Source organism: Heterocephalus glaber, unplaced genomic scaffold (assembly GCF_053883595.1).
Source record: "Heterocephalus glaber isolate CG9 unplaced genomic scaffold, H.glaber_assembly_v1.0 deba00001461, whole genome shotgun sequence".
Classification (NCBI taxonomy): domain Eukaryota; kingdom Metazoa; phylum Chordata; class Mammalia; order Rodentia; family Bathyergidae; genus Heterocephalus; species Heterocephalus glaber.
The window spans coordinates 34,761,883-34,769,224 of NW_028258308.1; the positions used below are offsets into that span (position 1 = coordinate 34,761,883).

The following is a 7,342-nucleotide window of genomic DNA, read 5'->3' on the forward strand; positions in this document are numbered from 1 at the left end:
CAACAGGGGGAGAGAAAAAGGAAATATTCTGAAATATGACAGCGGACTCTAATTCTTACAAGACTTGGCCACAAAAGAAACTATTTTGCAAGAGCCTAACTGGTTAGAATTTTTAAAAGAAACTAACTGATGCAGGGAAAGGCAAATACTCTATTATAGATCCCTCAAACCTTTCATGTGGGGCAATGGAAATATCCAGCTCTAGCCCCATCTAGTTGTCCAGTCCCACCTAAGGTAGGGGGTTACACTAAGAAGCAGTGGTGTACTTCATAGTACAGTGGTAAAGGATCATCAGAAAGGAGACTAATCACAGGAGAATACATGACCTTTCTTCACCCTAACACATTACTACATATTACTAAGGGCTTATTTACTGCTGTTCTTTTTACCAAATACATCATCTCCATCTTCTGTCAAAAATTGCAAGGCATACTAAAAGGCAAAACAACACACTTTGAAGAGATAGAGTAAATCTTGAGAACCAGACCTGGATATGGCAAAGATTTAGAAATTATCACACAGCACATTTAAAACAATAATGATTAATGTGCAAAGGGCTCTAATGAAAAAGGTAGACAACATGCATGAACAGATAGATAATATAGACAGAGATATGGAAATTCTAAGGAAAAATAAATGTTAAAGATCAGAAAAAAATGTCTTTGATGGGATCATAAATAGATTGGATACAGCTGCCAGGGAAAGATCTCTGAGCTTGAGGATATCATGAGAAACTTACAAAATGGGTAAGTGAAGACAGAAAAGACTAGGAGAAAAAAAAGGAAAACAGAACATCCAAGAGCTAAAGGATTAGTACAAAGCTGTAATATACAAGTAATGGGAAGGTCAGAAAGAGAAAAGAAATGGACAGAAGAGAATTTTGAAGGAATAATGATTGAGGATTTCTGCAACTTTATGTCAGACACCACAGCCAGGAAATTTACAAAAACCCAAGCGGTATAAATACAATATTGGATCTTTAGGTAAAACACCAAAGGTATAATCCATTAAAGAAAAACTTGGTAAGAGGGACTCTAAATTAAAATTGCTCTGAGAAAATACTGTCATGAGGATGAAAGGAGAAGCCACAGAATGGAACAAAATATTTGCAATATCTGATAAAGGACTGTTACCCAAACTACACAAACAACTTTCAAAACAATAAAAAACTAAACAACCCAATTTTTAAAACGGCAAAAGAGGGCTAGGAACATGGCTCAGTGGTAGAGCGTCTGGTTGGCATGCGTGAGGCACTGGCTTCAACTCACATCATTAAATAAAAATTGTTTTTGTTTTTGAATAGCAAAAGACCTAAACAGATACTTCCCTGAAGAAGGTATACAAATAGCACATAAACGTGTGAAAAATGTTCAGTATCATACACCACTAGGAAATTACAAATTAACAGTAGTGCACCCCTATCAGAACAGACAGAATCTAGAACACAAATGCTAACAGTGATTTAGAGAAATAGGAATTCTCATTTATTCCTGAAGGGAATGCAGAATGGTCCAACTTTCGAAGACTGTTTGGAAGTTTCTTACAAAACTAAATATATTCGTATCATGGGACCCAGTAATCATGATACTTGATATTTACCCAAATGAACTGAAAACTTCTGTCAGTGCAAAGGTCTGCAGCAGTTTTAGTCATACTTGTAAAATTTTAGAAGCAATCAAGATGTCCTACAGTAGGTAAATAGATAAATAAACTATGGTACAACCAGAAATGAAATATTACTCAGTGCTAAAAAAGAGGAGAGGTGGGGAGAAATGAGGTGGAGCACAAGGCATTGAGGGTTGGGATCAGTAAAAATCCTCTGTATGTTATAATGATGGATACATGTTATCACACAACTGTCCAAAGCCATAAAAGGTACACACCACCAAGTAGATCCTAATGTAAAATATCCATCCTCCCCTCAATCCATGACAACCACTGAACATCTTGTCTCTCTAGTTTTGCTTTTGCCAGAACATCACTGTTACAATCATATAGTATATAGCCTTTTAAAATATGCTGCTTATAAGTAATTGCCATGGACTGAATGACCCAGAGGAGAAAATGCTTGTATCATTCTCAAGTGTTTATTTGGTCATATAATTAAAGATTCAGAATAACCTGTGTCTTTGAAACTTCCCCTCTCTGTCATACTCTACAACCTAAATACTGTTCAATGGGTACATATTTTCTATCCAAACCGACTCACATTTTTCAATAAAAGTGTGAAATTGTGTTATGCATGTATATATAAATTAGGAGGCTCTAATTTTTGTGTTTGCCACCAGCCATGTGAAATTACACACTGAATTGAAGGTAGAGGGAGAGGCATGAAGATATGCCCCCATTTCTCTGTTGATAGATGTGCTTCTGTAGGAAGCTTAGTAAAGCTCTACAGTAGTTAAACATACACTATTCTCCTGCAAGTGTTTGGTATCCCATTCTGTACTAAAGGAATATGCTGGCATAGTTGCCCTAGAGGACAGTGGGTGTGTCAAAGTGTTGCTTTCTTTGAAGTTTCTCTTAGTGTATCTATACCATTTGACTTTCTATAGTAAAGCCTTTTGGTGATTTCTGGAGGGTTTTGACTGAAGTCATTTTTATAGGGTTGAAAATGTTCTGAACAAGATTGGTCCTTCCATTGCCCTTTTAAAATATTTCCCATCATTTCTGTTTTAGAGCAAGATAGCAGCAATTCAAAGAAATCAACTGTCTTGTTTCAGCTTGCAGTCCCAAGTCAGTAAGTAGCACAACTGTAATTAAAAAGCAGAACTCTGAATATTTCTAGGGAAAGAGTTTGCTAACAACTGATCACAGGGCTTTGGGGAGCAGATTTAAATCCATCTCTCAGGTGGGTGACTGGGTAACTATGACTTGGGTACTTAAACGTTAGTGTCCCTATGCATGAGGGGGAAAGACATGGGCTACATTACTGCTTTTCAGACTGTGGCAGCAGCTCAGCGTATTCCACCAGGAAAGAAGGGGAGGGGGTTTCCTAGGTTCTTCACCCTTAGTTCAACCTGAGTAGTTTTATTTTTAATGGCTTTATTGATATCATGCAGAGATTTTTATAAATAATAATTTCTTATTCACAGTCATATCTGTTTGTAATGTATAGGTTGTGTATGTTTATAAGAACCCTTACATTTCTTAAATCTATAATAATTGTTTATTGTAAGCATTTCTTGCATTTGCTTTTAGAAGGACTTCACATCCACCACTAATAACCTTGATCACTATAATTCAACACACTGATGGATGTGAAAAACAAGGGAAAATAATGGCAGCATATCCACTGTAGGAAAAAAGGGAATTATTAGTCTACATGTATGTATCATTATTAAAATCTGCAACAGAAGTGTTGTGGAATTTTTAAAAAATGAGTCAAGGAAAGTCCTGATGCAAAAATTTCCCCTTATTTAAAAATAAAGCGCACCAATCAGTATGGTTGAAATTTTCCTTGTGTTTAAACTTTCAAATCTCATGATTTGTGAGAACATGCCACAGAATATAATGTAACTCCCCTTAGAGTTCACTTTCAGTGTGATGAAGGGGGAGTTTCTGTGGAAATCTTTTTTGGAAGAGCTGGACAAGCCAAGCAGCATTCTCTGGGTATTTTCAGTTTACTTCTTTGGTTTTTTTTTTTTTTCCTTGCAAAGTATTTTTCTGAATAAATGAAACTCACTTGTTTCTCAACTGGATTGTATTCTATTTTAATGTTCTGTATCTATATTTAACAAAATGTTATCAACAAAACCTTATGTTTTTCTATATTCTATCCATGACTAATTTAAATGGGTAATTCTTCTACTTGGAAAATTTTCATCTAATATGTAGATTTGTTTTAAGACCAAAGTCTCCGTAATCTTTTTCTCCTTCACTAATGGCATTTTATATACCAGCCAATTCACATAAATATTAAAAACATGGATGGGGCCAGAGATTCAGCTCAGTGGTGCCACACCTGTGCAAGGTCCTGAGTCTGATCCCCGATACCGAAGGCGGGGGGGATAAATTCCTACTTCCTAGAGGAAGAGCAAATCTATCCATCTCTTAATTATTTTGTTTTGACTATTTAAATCATTCCAGGTACTTACAATCCATGTCAAACATTTGTCAAAAACAAATTTTTAGAGCTTGAGGGAAAAATAGTGATTAATATTATTACAAGTATAATCTGTAAATTGTGGATACTATTTTAAAGAAAAGGATTCAAAATACTCTTTGCAAAGATTTATTATTAGACAAATGCTGTATGGTGTACTCATATTACTAAAAATCATTATTACTCCAGCAAAATATACTACAGGACAATGACTAGGACATTATGATATAATTTATCAATAATTAATACTAAAATACTCTTACTAAGATACAGAGATAATTTGAGGGTGCCTGGAATTATAGACCTCATATTTGGATGAAGTCCACTGATGCAATCCATTGAAACAACTCCCTGTTATTACAGCTGAGTATATCATTGAGAAAACTGAGGACCAGGTAGGCAACTTCCAACGTCATCCAAAAATTTACTGGTAGCTATAGAGCAAGGATATACAGATAAATTTTTGCTCCAAAGAATTCATGATGAGTAAAAATGAGCCAGGCTCTGTGTTACTTAATGGCTGTGGGCAGAACTTTACCTCTGTGAGCTTTAGTTTCCAATCTGAATAAAGGACACGATTATTATTATTCTCAACCATTGTTGTGAGGGTCATTTGAAGTAACTGTGTAAAAGCACCTTATAAACACAACAGTATCACTAGCGGAATAGTAATGAATATTTTGGTATCTAAAAGAGAGCAGTCATTAATGAGCTCCACAAGAAGCCAGAATGTTATGGTGTCCCTATCAGAAAGCACTTTCCTTCTCACTGAGATTAAAAACGACAAATATGGACAGCCCCTGGGTTTCTTAGATTGCCTTAAAAACAGGAAATTGGTTCTTGCAAATCAATACTTACTCTAGCTCTAACTATAATTTGAACAGCTGTTTCATCTATCTTAAATAGAACTAGCTTTACCACTGAAATCTGAGCATATTCCTTGTGACTGACAGTTCTTTCCTGAAGCTATAACTGAGCCTGTTGGATAAAGGTTAATTGCTAACTGTGCAGTGCTAATGATACCACATTGATGAAATTACAGGATCACAGATAGAGAAAATGCTCCTAACACACTGGAAACTGGAGGGAAGCTTTAAATAACAGTTATTGATTTGTTTCTCTGAAGGCCACTAAGTAGCACAAACTACTTAGAAGAACAAAAATTATCCACAGGGTTTCCATTCATTTATAATTCATTTCTCAGCTTCTAATTTTCTACCTGCCAATAGCCAATTATAATTTCAATAATTACATGTCTCAAAATAATAGTTTATACCTTAGAGAAAGAAACACTGCAAATTATTCTTTTATTCCCGTGTATCGAGTAAGATCTCCTCTGTTCAGTGTGTGTTTTAAAGCATAATAATTTATGCATCAGGCAGCAATTTTCAGACTTCATGGCTTTCAGACAAATGACAGACCCAAAGAGTAGTGGGTTGAAAGTATCTGAAAACAGTTATCTTCAGAAACTACCCCATGATCCTTAATTCCCCAGTTAGTCTTCACTTCTGGCTGGATTTGGCCCTAGAATTCATCTCCAGGACTCATCCCAACTGGCAGTAAATTGAGTCCTACTCCCCCAAATGATGCTTTCCTCCAATATTATTTTCATCACTGTCAACATACATTGAACCAGGAGCTCAAACCAACCTCTGCTGAATTTTACACACACTGTGTCAGGTAATTTTATCCACCCTAGGTACTCAGTATTATCATCTCCATCTGAGAGTTGAGGAAACTGGAAATCAGGAAAGTTAATAAGCTCCTTAACTTCAGAGTTAGTGGTGTCAGAGCCAGACTCAGACTTTTGCATCTGTGTAGGCTCCCCAGGGCCACGGTTTAGAAAATATTTCTCCTTTCTACTTGCCCAGTTTTTTCTCCCAAAGTTTTTAAACTAAGAAATTCATTTTTTGATTAAACTTATTTAGTCCACCTCAGAGATTCCCTACCAAGTCCTCTTGTGGTTGCAAATTTCCTTTAAAGGAAAAACTGTTCCTCTAAAATCATAACACTGACACCATGGTTGTGCTTATCCCAAAAAGAGACAATTCTCCAGTTCTCTGCAGATACCAACTGCATGTCTTACAATGTAGTTTTATTTTGTCTCTAACCAAATGGAGGCAGGGCAGACCCCACAGATTAAGGGCTCAGTCCCACAACACATTCCCCCACTTCAGATACCTATGGCAAAAGTGAGTTCTGCGATTCCTCATACTTCCTGTCGGTCTTGGCTACTTATTGGGGTTCACATAACACCCTCCTCAGTTTCAATAACATGCTACAGCAGCTCACAGAAACACTTTATGTACAATTACCAGTTTATTATAATAAGAACAAATAAATAAGCAGCTGAAGAGGTAAAGAGGGCAAGGTCTAGAAAGGTCTTGAGCCCAAGAGTTGTCCCCAGAGATGGGGGTTATGCCACCTCCCTGGCATGTGGTTGTGTTCACAAGCCAGAAGCTCTCTGGACCCCTTCATGTAGAATTTCATGGAGGTTCCATTACATCAGCATAATTAAATCACTATCTCCAGCCCTTCTCCCAAGAAGTTGGTATGTGGGGCACAAAGTTCCAATCCTCTGAATCACATGGGTGGTTTCTCTGCAAGAGTCCCCACCTGGAGGGCAGGGCTCACAAGCATAAACCCAGGCTGAAAGGACTTGTCATAAATAACAAGACACTCCTTCCACTCCTGTCACTTGGGAAGTTACAAGGATTTTAAAAGCTCTTTGCCAGGAACCAAGGGCAGAGACCAAATATATATTCTTACTATGTCACATTTGATTTTAAATACTGGGCCAGCATTTGGTATAAATTTGGATCGTATATTACTCAAGATTGTTCACTTACACCTAGAAAGGATAATGAAGGAAAGAGAAATGATGAGTAGGGTCAAAGAAGAAAGGATTAATTTGTTATAATTTAGGGACACCCAGGTGATCTTCACAAAGAAAATGAGATTTTGGCTGAAACTTAAGCTTCATCTCCTAAGGGAATCAAATTTACTATATTTCGTAATCCAACTTTCAAGCACTGGAATTGAAAGATACAGAAAATATTCTACTAGCATGTATTGCGGAAAAATAGAATTATATGAATATTCCAAATAAGGCACAAAAATCTATTGGAGATTAAAAGCCAAGCTTTATCAATCTGTTTTAAATCTGTCTCTTTAATGCTTTAGATCAGATATAGTCTGAGGTGATGACTGAATTAGGAAGAATAGAAAACAAAAGGC

At 36.5% G+C, this 7,342-nt stretch overlaps 1 long non-coding RNA gene across 1 annotated transcript in view; it reads right to left on the minus strand.

Annotated features, from left to right (window-relative positions):
* The window catches only part of LOC110344083 (uncharacterized), a 65,604-nt gene that overhangs the window by 39,578 nt on the left and 18,684 nt on the right, over positions 1 to 7,342 (minus strand). The window lies entirely within an intron of this gene.